Source organism: Ambystoma mexicanum, chromosome 6p (genome assembly GCF_040938575.1).
Source record: "Ambystoma mexicanum isolate Mex_15411 chromosome 6p, UKY_AmexF1_1, whole genome shotgun sequence".
Lineage (NCBI taxonomy): Eukaryota > Metazoa > Chordata > Amphibia > Caudata > Ambystomatidae > Ambystoma > Ambystoma mexicanum.
The window spans coordinates 189,031,634-189,044,315 of NC_090935.1; positions in this window are offsets into that span (position 1 = coordinate 189,031,634).

The window sequence follows — 12,682 nt, forward strand, 5'->3', positions numbered from 1 at the left end:
TGGGGGTGCTGGTAGACATGCATTGTTGATCAGTGGTGCAAGGTGACATGTGGCTTGGCTGGGGGGCGTGCCCATGGTGGAAGGGCTGCCTGCGGGACATGAGCAGGGGTGCAGGGTAGTCCCCCGTGGTGTGGGCTGCCTGCAGGGGCTGTGGATGTTATAGAGTGAACACCTGGGAGGACCGACACGGCCAATTCACATGTAGTACTCCCCGGAACCCCTGAAATACACGTACCCTGCTGAAATCGTGTGTGAGACTTCCTGCCCACCCCGAAATACACGTACCCAGGATATTCACGTGTGAGACTTCCCGCGCACTCCTGAAATACACGTACCCTGCTGAATTCGCTTGTGAAACTTCCCGCACACCCCAGGAATACACGTACCCAGGACATTCGCATGTGGAACTTCCGGCGCACCCCTGAAATACACGTATCCTGATGGAATCGCGTGTGGAACTTCCAGCGCACCCCTGAAATACACGTACCCTGCTGAATTTGCGTGTGGAACTTCCCGCGCACCCCTGAAATACACGTACCCTGATGGAATCGCGTGTGAAACTTCCCGCACACCCCTGAAATACACGTACCCTGCCGAATTCACGTGTGGAACTTCCTGCGCACCCCAGTAATACACGTACTCCGCTCGCACGGGGCCAATCGCGTGTGGAACTTCCCACGCACCCCTGAAATACACGTCCCTGATGGAATCGCGTGTGAAACTTCCCGCGCACCCCTGAAATACACGTACCCTGCTGAAATCGCGTGTGAAACTTCCCGCGCACGCCTGAAGTACACGTACCCTCCTGAATTTGCATGTGAAACTTCCTGCGCACCCCAGTAATACACGTACCCCGCTCGCACAGGGCCAATCACGTGTGAAACTTCCCGCGCACCCCTGAAATACACATACTCTGATGGAATGGCGTGTGAATCTTCCCGCGCACCCCTGAAATACACGTACCCTGCTGAAATCGCACGTGAAATTTCCCGCGCACCCCTGAAATACACGTACCCTGCTGAATTCGCGTGTGAAACTTCCCGCGCACCCCAGTAATACACGTACCCCACTCACACAGGGCCAATCGCGTGTGAAACTTCCCGCGCACCCCAGTAATAACATACCCAGCTGAAATCACATGAGAAATTTCCCGCGCACCCCAGTGATACACGTACCCCGCTTGCCGTGCTGGTACAAGGTTAGCGCAGCCCTTTGTGCTGGATTGGGGATTTTGATGGCTTTTCCCTGCACAAGGGGCGTTCTTGGGGGCATAACTGGCGCTGCTGCAGGGTCGCTGCGCCAATGTGCGCCACGGCTGGTTTTGGTGGCTGGAATTCATGAATACGCTGTGCGCGGAAATGTATTTTAGCACACGTGGCTGGCGCAGGGATTCGCACGCGCACACTGTGCGCCAGCCGCCTGCGCCACTTGTGCGCTGAATTCTATGAATTACCCCCTAAATATGCCAGTGGTAATCTATACTGGCGCACAATTACTGGGCTTCTGCTACACCCTTTCGGTAGCGTGGCCACATGTAAGTCAGTTAGACCGCAATCATAAGCATCTTTTGCAAATACATGTTTAAACTCCATAAATATCTTCCTCAGTTCATTTCTATCCTCTTCACTGTCACATGCATCTGCTGATAAAATCTGCTCCTCTACCATTTTGGAGAATTCTGGAAATTGTTCTGGAAGGGGAATCTCGGTGCTTTCCTCTAACTGTGTGGCTGTGTCTCTCTGTAAAGCTGCCACTTTTAAATGTGTTGGCATATCAGCTTCCATTTCAATGGGCTGATTTTATATTTTATTTTCATTTAAGTTAAATGTTATGCAATCCTCTTGATGACAGCACACTGTCTCACTTGAATCATAAGCGTACACAGAATGAATTTTAAATATTCCTTTGGGCTGAGAATTCAGGTGTTCTGGCAACTCACCCTTGGCATCTACATACTTTTCAGGTATATTTCCAATCACCATGTTATTCAGATCTGCTGTATAATGTGATTTTTGTATGGCCATTCCTAATGAGGAGTTTTCCTCTAAATGAATATCTTGACAACTTTTATTATTCACCATGATTTTTACAGACCCTTCACCAATATCTACCAATGGATTGTATTCATAATGCAGGCCTTGCTGTTTTATGGATTCATTCAAGCACACAAATGCATCAGAATCTTTCATCTGCTGTCCATTTTTGCACTTCAGTGTTATTGCAACCTGTTTGGTGAATGCAGGGATAATAGTATCCTTCCTTAGTTGTAATTTAATTGCATATGGGACCAGCTGTGCACAATGATAAGCCCTTCTTCTGTCTTCAAATTCAGGTGCAGGCCCACCTAGGCGTGAGCATATTTTTTGATTAAGGAAATCTAACACCATACACATTCTGTGCATGATATCATTGCCCATGTAAAAGTCATTTTTTGTTCCAATCACTATCCATACATTATGGTAAATTGTTTTCTGCCCAATGCTAATTTTTAGCATGCATCTTCCTGCAATTCGGTTTTCAAAGTCTGGACTGTCCAAACCAGAGACATATTGGTTTTTAATTCTAAATTTCGGGATCTCCTCCCTCTCCATTATTTTTTTCAACAATTTCTCATTGAAACTCCTTTCCTGTTCAAGTGCTAAAGTGGCTTTTGTTGTTTTAGAATAGTCATTTATACCAATGTGAACCCATGGATGCTCATCTTCCATTTGTATTTCAGCAAGAGTGGTGATGTGTTTTTCTGAATCTGCTTTAGGAGCAATATTCTGTTTGCATTTTTTCTCTTTTAAATAAAAGCGTAATGTGTGCTCATCTATGGCAGTTTGCCATCTTTTCCTTGAGTCCAAGTTTATTTGTACAGATTGTTTCTCATCTTCACTCTGCATTTTATCTTGGCACATCAAAATGACAGTGACGCTAGGTATACAGCTATTCTGGAGATATGCCTCTACTGCATCATTTGTTTTGGCAACAGTGTGACATTCATTTATATTGCTGTTTTGTGATTTTATTTTCTTAGGTCTCAATCGTTTTTTGTTAAGGACCACAGTACTCCATTCACCCCATCTATGAGAGGAGACAATCTTTTCAGGCAATCTGTTCCCATCAGAAATGGAATTTCACAAATGGATATGACCAATACCTCCTGTTTCATTCTGTTTTTACCTATCTTTATATCAACCTCAGTGATGCCTATTGATGTTCCCTCACTGTGATCTGATTCTGTGGGGATCTCCCTTCATTGATACTCTTTACCAATTCTTTAGACATAATTGTGGCCTGTGCACCAGTGTCAATCATTGCAAATGTATTGCATTTTTCTTCTACATTGATGGGAGCATAATACCTGTCTTCAACTTCCTCTAACACACATAAGAAGTGCAAATTCTTACTGATTTCAGGGCGCATCTTTAGGAGTTATAGCATCGCCACTTACTCCCTGTTCACTGGTATTCCCCATGCATGAGTCATTTTTCTTAAATCTGTCTCTTTGTTCCTTTGGAATTTCAGGTGTTTCTTTTTCATTTGTACAACTCTCCAATGTCTGATTTAGCTCTAGGTTAAACCGACCTTCCCTTTTAGAAGTACTTGCACTTTCTGTTACATGTTCATTTACTGATACTTTCACTTTTAAATCATTAGGCATCCCAAAGTCATTATGCAAAATTACATCAGAGCAATCTGTCTTTTTGGCACTGCCGGTATCATAAGTACATAGTCACTTTTCAGAAACCCCCCGATCATTGCTAGGGCCATCTGCCACCTCCTTGGATGACTGTTTTTGCGCTGTACAGAGCTTTCCTATTTGCTCAGCAAACATTTTCACTTGGGCCTCGAGGCACTGGAACCTTTCCATCTCTCTAGAATCCTCTCTCTGTGGCCTCGATCGATATTGGTTGTTTTCTCTCTGATTGGATCTATTCTGATACCTCTCAGGTGAGTGATTTCTATTGGGATGGTTCCTGAACTCTTGATTCATATCATGGTATTGGGGTCAAATCTGCTCTGTGTCCCCAATGTCTGATAGGGACCATCATTTCTTTGATCCTGATTTTGTCTCTGGTTATTGTTCATACCTGACATATCAGGCCGATAGCCTGCCTGGGGCCTATCTCCTAAGTACCTGGGGCTGATGTAGCTCTCCCTATTACTAGGATCATGTGATTGAAACATTGGTACAGGGTGTGATGACCTTTGTTGATTACCCCTTTGTTCAGGTGCCAAATTATTTTTACTTGGACTTTGAGCAGACTCAAGGGACATTTTGGCTGACCTGATTTCCATCACTGTTGCTGAGGGTTCTTTAGATTTAGGACTAGTATCTTTCATTTTATCGCTTTCTCTACCCTGACAATAGAGTACCTCATATAGTTTTGTGCTTTGGTGTACAATCCATTCAAGGGACTTGTCACAATCAAATTCACAAACCAGTTGTGATATAATGTCTTTCTGTAACCCATAGAAGTATGCAGTTTTAAACTCATTAGAATTGGGGTCAAAAGATACATCAAAGCGAGAAAATGCTCATTTTAAGTCTTGTAAAAACTGGCGAGGGGATGTATTAGGCCCAGCAGTGATTGTCTAAGTGACTTTCTTTGCCTCCTGCAATGACTGAAAAGGAGAACAATTACGCCTAATCTCTTTTTCAAACTCTGCCCATGTCATATTCTGCTGCTCATTCAATCCTCTTGTGATACTGGCCGTCGGAGCATCTAAAGTTAAATGAAAATACTGCCTGTACTGTTCCTTAGGTATCTGGAGGGCTTTAAAAATGTCATGAACCGCTTCTAAGTGATCCTCTATGCAGCATTCCCCTCCCTTTTTAAATGGTTTGATCAGGGCTTTAATGAATTTCATTGGGCCTCATTACGACCCTGGCGGAAATGGAAAAATGATGGCGGAAATGCAATACCGCCATCGAACACCGCTCGTTGCGATTATGACCCGTCACCGTAAAGTACGATGCCATTAGCGACACCGCAGTGAACGGCAACGCTAACTGCACCAAGTACGCGCACGCGCGCCTTGCAAAACCGGAATCACCGCCATGGCGCAACGGTACGCGAATTCTGACCCTAGCGGACATGTACTGAACGCCATCAAGCACGTCGTAAAGTACCATTCCGCCATGGCGAGAAATACGGCATCGTGAACCAACCGTAAATGGCCCACTGAGTGCCTGTACTCCACTCCCTGGCCACATTGCACAACTCCTGGCAGGCGCAATGTACTCACACTATGCAACCAGTGAAATCTACAATTCACCCATGCATGCCAACGTAGAAATGCATGCAGGGGCTCAAAGCGCCCCGTGAGTGGGCATCCATGTACGGCATGTCACCATAGCCGTACTGATGCAGCACAGGCATGTGAAGGTACAATACATCAAAATGAAAATCAAGAACACATGACACAAAACAACAGTAGTCCCCCATCGCTTGCCACCAGCGCAAGGCAACATCCAAAACAGCATCCTGAGGGGGATTGCACCAGCCCTGTACTCTTGCCAGTAAACAAACCAACCATCAGCAGAAGCATGTACCACACAAGTTGGCAGAGTGACTGAGCAGCCAGGCTCATCCCAAGAGGGGCCGATGGGAGCTGCAGGGCACAGATGGCATGAATACAGAAGCTATTCCAATGGACATGACCCCAGTCCCCCTCCAACAAACGCACGCAAACACAGGCACCTGTGACCAGCCACATTCTGAACATCCCATCATTCCACCAATCGACCTGGCTGACAGGCACCAGTCGGCCAAAAGCCAATCCCCCGCCCCTGAACAGCACATCATGTAAACAGTCACAATGGCAGCCCCTATCCGTGACCATACTGTGCTACGTAGGCAAACGCGGCCAGTACTGTACCACACAACTCAACTCAGAAGGCGGAACACAATGCAGATCATCTCGCAATACATACCGCCACAAATCGAAAATCGCCACATCACCTGCAAAGAATAACGCAACACGACAAATATCGGAATACAATTTAAATGCACATCCAAATGACAAAGGCCCCACAGCAATTTGCAAAATAACACCAAAACATCCATCATCACCGAGGGCTGCATCTGCAATAATTGACCAGCTTCCACTTGTGTGACGCCCTGTACCATCATGGCACACAGGGCCTACATCAACGTTCCAAAAGGCAACATGGAAGCGGCAAGAACCGCAGGTCCGTCCCATGAGGCAGGCACTAGTCGAGCTGAAAGGCCGAAATGTTGCACCTAGCCACCAGTACAGCGTAAGGGCATGTGGCCCATTGGCGATCGTCCCATAAGATCGAAATGGTGCTCCACTGATTCACCCGAAGCTGCAGGTGTCGAGAGTAAAACCCATCTGGAGGAGTGGCGTAGAGATGGCATCTGCAATAGGGCAGGAGATACCTGTCACCCAAATGAAACACAAATTAACCGATTGCATTACGGGACTCATGATGCATTACAATCTTCATTCAACACACCAAATCCACACCCATATGCATGCTAGCCCACTCCAAAGGAATATACAGACCCCTAAATCAGTATCGATTCATAACGAAATCAATCGAGGTAAATACACCATTGGCAACGTCGGTTACTGTGCATGCGTCCGTCAAGATAGAACCCATGACATGGGATTAGTAACGTGCCTAGACACAAGTGTATGAAGGCGCGTCGAGACAGGGAGGATCCGACAAGGGCAGATAGACGTAAGTCCCACTATGGCAGCCTTGCATCACATAGCGCAGGGGAAGGGGAGTGATTCAAAAAACCCATGTACATGGCAGACCCTAAACGGAATCATCTGTCCATGCATCCATTCATCATTCCCTCATCCCGCAATGAAAACGCATGAATATTCACTCACATAATATGTGAAACTTCCATCGCGTCTGTGCGTAATGCAGTCTGCAAAAACCACTGTGCTCCTGGCCGGATCTGTAGTGTTGTGAAGCAAGATGGATTTGGGAACGTCCTGCCTTATCGTCCACTACGCTATTGCGCATCCCATTCAATTCATATCATTCATTGCTTGCTCGTTATGGGCCATGTCCCAAGGACATTCTACAATAGAACGTTACATTCCCAGCCAGACCTGTGGGCGTATCCTCGCCGCTACTTCAAAACCAAAAATGCTGGCCTTCGAATTCCTCACTTGCAACATTACGTCGAAAAGGCTTCTGTGAACGCTTGCATTCACAATTACATCAATGTAGTGCGGCTGTGTGTCATAATGCTAACTGGCTGCAATCACAAATGGGACGCCACGCCCGTCGGTGAAGTACGTTACTGTGCTGCATGAGGGTCGGCCATCGATCGAGCCCTACATACCACTGACTCTTCACAGGTATGTAAGCGGCTGCAATCATAGCATGTGTAACAATGGGAGCATAGCATGAAAATCAGTCAAAATACATCACACTGCCATCGGGATTTGATACATGATTCCAATCCCAAGATGCCATGCGGCCAAATGCAGCCTTACGTGCGGGACGTGCTCGGCCAGAAGGGATTGCATCTGCCACAGATTCATTCAATCAGCACAGGTGGAGGCCATACAGGCCGACAGCACATATATAGCAGACCCAAACCCCTCCCACAACCACTCCCACTCCAAAATGCTACCGGCAGGACTAGCGATGTTGGGCCTGGGGGACCAGATAGCACTGCAAGTGCTACAACTACAAGAAGACGACGAACAACAACAGGTACAACAACCGGGCGCACAGGGGAGACGGAGGAGAAGGAGGAGGAGGAGGGCAAGGCAGGGTCAGCAAGGCCCACAAGCACTGCCACTACCACCACGCAGGCGGCCCGCAATCCCACGCCTCCGAGCTGATCCGTTCAACCTCACTGCTGAGCAGATCCACACCCTCTACCGTTTGGACCGGGACACCATAATCGCCATTGTGGACATGACACATGCTGACCTCGTGAGCATGATAGATAGCCCAACCGCCATCCCACCCCTACTGAAGGTGGTGTCTGTACTCCACTTCCTGGCCACAGGCACCTACCAGCACACAGTGGGACAGTTGCATGGCATTTCACAGCCACTGTTCTCACGGACACTCTTCCAAGTGCACGATGCCCTCCTGAAGCACGCCGACGACCACATCACACTACCACGCACGTACCAGGAGATTACCAACGCAAAAGTGGGATTCCATGCACTTGGCGGCATCCCGGGTTGCATTGGTGCCATCGACTGCACCCATGTTGAATTGGTTGTCCCACATGCCATGGAGGTCCAGTACCGCAACCGGAAACAATTTCATTCAATCAATGTGCAAATGGTGTGTGACTCCAACAAGATCTTTACGCATTGTTGTGCCAGATTTCCAGGATCTACCCATGATTCTATGGTCCTGAGGAACACAAGAATACCACGCTACAGGGAGCGACACGCAGGGCACAGATCCTGGCTACTCGGTGAGTCTCATTCCATGCATGACATCGTGGCCCATTTGATGCGTCAATGACCTTGCAGGAGGGGGGGGGGGCTACTTAGCACTATCATTCCACTGACACCCTTTATTCGTCTCATACAGGTGATGCCGGGTATCCACTGAAGAGATGGCTCCTTACACCAATCCGGAACCCACAGAACGAGCATGAGGAGGACTACAACCATGCCCACTCACGTACCCGTGTGGTCATTGAACAGGCATTCGGCCTACTGAAGGCTCGTTTCCGCAGCCTCAGCAGGTCTGGCGGGGCACTCATGTACAGCCATGAGAAGGTTTCTAAGATGGTCATGGCATGTGTCATGCTGCACAACATGTGCATACGTAGGAATGTGCCCATGCCCCCTGACGCTGTACTGCATGCACCTGAAGATGATGATGATGATGATGAGGGTGGGGATGTGGAGGCACCTCAAGGAGTCCATGAGGCACAGGATGCACGTGCAATCCGACAGAGCATCATAGATGCATGCTTCTAGCAACCACGCATGGTGCCTATTACACGGAAAGGGGACCTGTGGCACTGTGTGTGTGTAGTACAGGCACATTGTGGACTGTACGCCTATGAAGGCCTCGTACGCAAATATCAATGTCCACACATGTCATTGGATGATAATGAGGTGCTGTATTGTTAATGTGATTTGATTTATACACCCTATGGACCCGCCACCCAGTGAAGCCCAACACACCCCCTCCACCCTACTACCTCCCCCCCCAACACCAGTGTCCAAATATGCATGCTGTCCGTGGGTAGACGCTATTGCAAGCCCCCTCTACGGGTATCAGGGGCACCCCTGCCCGTGGAGCGCAGGTTCCTGCCAGATCTGCGTTGGGGGCTGCCCTAGACGGAACTTGCCACGGATGATGTCTCTGCCTGCTCGCGTCCATGCATGTCTCTGAGGGTTTGTGAGAGCTCCGAGAGCACACGGCGCACAGCAGCAAGTTCAGCACAAACGTCTTTGGACGTCGCATGCAGTTCCCCCCTCAGGCTCTCGGTGCTTTTCTCCATTTGTGCTCTCAGGCTCTCGGTGCTTTTCTCCATTTGTGCTCTCAGGCTCTCGGTGCTTCTCTCCATTTCTCCCCTGAGGCTCTCACTACTTTTCTCTATTTGTGCCCTGAGTGTCTCGGTGGATGTTTCCATGGCTGCCCTGGAACCCCCGCATTCATTTGCATGGTCCTTGAGTAGCGTGGACACTTCCTGCTGTTGCTCGATCAGCAGGTCGAGGGACTGTTGCCTCTGCTGGGCCATGGACATTTGCGGTGGTGTGACAGGGGGGCTGCTCAACACATGTTGCCTTGGCACAGGACTTGTGGGGGTTGGCCAGTCGTCGTCTTCAGGGTGCCCCTGCGTGGTTTCGTCATGGTGTAGGGGATGGAACATGCAGGGGGATTGGGAAAGGTCATGGATGGTACCTACGTCGCCAGCACTGTTTTCCGTGTCGGAGCATGCTGGCATGACAGCTGTGTCACCTATGGTGCTGCTACCACCAGAGGCAGTGCCATCAGATACGTTCTTTGGGGGGACCTGTGGTGCTGGGGTTGTGGACTTGCTGGCTGCTGGGGTGCCTGTTGCAGTCCCCTCCAGTGTGCTGCCACTTGATTCCTGCTGCTGCCGTGTCTTGATCCTTGCACCTGAGGTGGAGGCTCTTGGGACGTTGGTCCTGGCCCTCTTTGCAGGCGTGCTGGTAGGGGTGTCCTGCAGCTCGTCGTTGGTATCGGACCCTGTGGTGGAGTAAAGAGGGGCGAGCGTTAGTTATGGGTCTGTCGGATTTGGAATGGCAACGTATCAAATGCATTGGGGTGGTACATGAGGCTGATTTGGGACTGGGCCTTGGAGGTGGTCTCATTTTCGTGTGGATTGAGGATGCATTCATTTGGCTGCCTGCAGTTAGGGGGTGCATGCTGCACATGTAGGGGTTGTTTATGGCATCTTGATTGATTTGTTTATTCATTCTGACTTTTAGAGGGCGCTGTCAGGGCAAAGTATGTATTGCACTATGGGGTCACATGGTACTGCACATGTTCGTGTTTTGTGGATTTCGCATTGTTTCTCTTGGCCAACCTACCTGATTCTCCGGATGTCGGCACTCCTTTCTCCATCCCTCCGACTCCCTCTATGCTCTCCATTCCTATGGTGGAGGCGCAGATATCCTCCCAGGGGGTCAACTTGATGGGCGTCTCTGAACCCCCCCCGGTAGCTGTGGCGATGTTCCTGTTCGCAGAAAGTATGCTGCGTACGCGGATCCGCAGGTCGTCCCACCGCTTGCGACATTGCTGTGGCGTGCGGGGTGTTGTCCCCACCGCACTTACGCGCTGTGCCACCAGGGCCCATATGGCCTTCTTGTTGGCAAGGGCCGTCCTGGTCATTTGACTGGAGAAGACGACGGCGGCATTTTCCTGGAGGGTCTCGGTGAGCACGGTCAGTTCCTCTCGGGAGAAGTGTACCTGCCGCTTGCGATCACACGCTTTCTTGGCTACCTTTCCCATATTTATTTTTTTAACTGGGGTTGCTAACGGGTTGGGATGTGTGTCAGGGTCGGATTTTTAATGGTTGTGTTGGGATTCGGATTTTATAGTTGTGCGGCGTGCTGTTTCCCGTTCCGGCCACATGCTTTTACTTCCGTTTCCGTATATTTACGGTGCCCGTAATTTGCGGTGCCCGCTCGTTACGGTGACCGCTCATTACGGTGACCGCTAAGATGGGTGGCGGTATTGCACCTGGTGCAGCGTACGGCGGCGGTAAGGGCCGTTTTGGGGTCATTTCCGCCATCGCAGCCTTTCGGATTCCGCCATGGCGTAATGCTCGTGCCCGATGGGTCGTAATTAGCCGCACTTTGCTCCTTCGTGCAATGGCGGAAACGCTATTTACGCTGTTGCGGTCCGGTCAGTCACTTTCCGCCAGGGTCGTAATGAGGCCCATTATCTTTTTGGGGCTATTTGTTGCAATGCATGGAATTGCACTACTTGGTGACTCAACCCTGGTTCCAGGTGTATGGGATTGATGGCCGCCCCCAATGGGAGTATCAAATCCCCCAAGGGCGTTGCAACCAAGTTCAGTCACCGGCCCAGTCACTGGGGCACTAGCTCTTTGGGTAGAAATAGAATTCACCTCAACTCCATTGAATGTGGTGCCCTGCTGCCTCTCTTGGGACCTGGGAATGCACATTTGCTGTTCCAAGTCCTTACACTTTTTAAGGAGCCTGCCTGCTTCGTTTTGCAAATAGTTGTTTTCATCACTCATTTTATTAATTACCTCCTGCATGTCGCACATTTGCATTTGGCATTCATTAAAGGATAGTTCCGGGACTTTTTTTTTATTGTCCCTACGGTTCGGCCATGTGTTTTTAAGCATAACTCGGTAGATCGTAGAAAACTTTCCTATGGACCTTACCCGACTTTTCGTCCATTAACGCACTCGAAATCAGCCGCCATTTTCTGATAATCCTATCATTTCCCCCCATCGACCTGGCTCACCTGCTTTTGCGGCACTAAATCAAATCCCCCGCCCCTTAGCCTGACATCAGCAGACGCGTACCGCCCATTTCCCAACGCCAAAGCACGTTTCGTGTCAACAATCGCTGCGCCTCAGCTAATGAAGTGTCGCCATGGAAATGGCAGGACGCCTCTTTCCTCAATAAGTATAAACACACCGTTTCACAACACACAGCAGCAGATTTTCGATTCCATTACTCTCTCTGTGTTACTTTGAGTATTCTGTGACTCGTTTCTGTGCTCTGGTCAGCTACCTTCGCCGCTTCTAGGCCTTGTCAACACCTGTACCATCTCTGTAAATTATTTTACTTTCTTTACCACACAATGGCTACAATAATGCCGTATATGTACGAGCCCGAGTACACCGAGGAAGAACTACTGGAAAGGCAAGCACGCGAAAACGATGGGGATTCGGACGGCAGTTGGGAGGACCAGTCAACGGATGAAGAGCCTGGACCATGTCGCATGGACGGCGTCTCCACCTGGTGCACGTGCAATCTGTGCGAGCTAATGCCAACTGAGGAGGAGAACTGCTGCTGCCGTGAAAATTCCGGGTGCTTGGCCTACATTTCGGAAGGCGAGCCAAGTCCGCAATGCATCACCGAGCTGCCAGAGTTCAGGGAAGCCTGCCTCTCACGGACCGTGTTGAGGATGATGATGGTGCTTATGCATGAACTTCGCGGCACTGTTCGTCCGCGTAATCCTAGTAACGAGTAAGTATACTCTGGTTGTGAT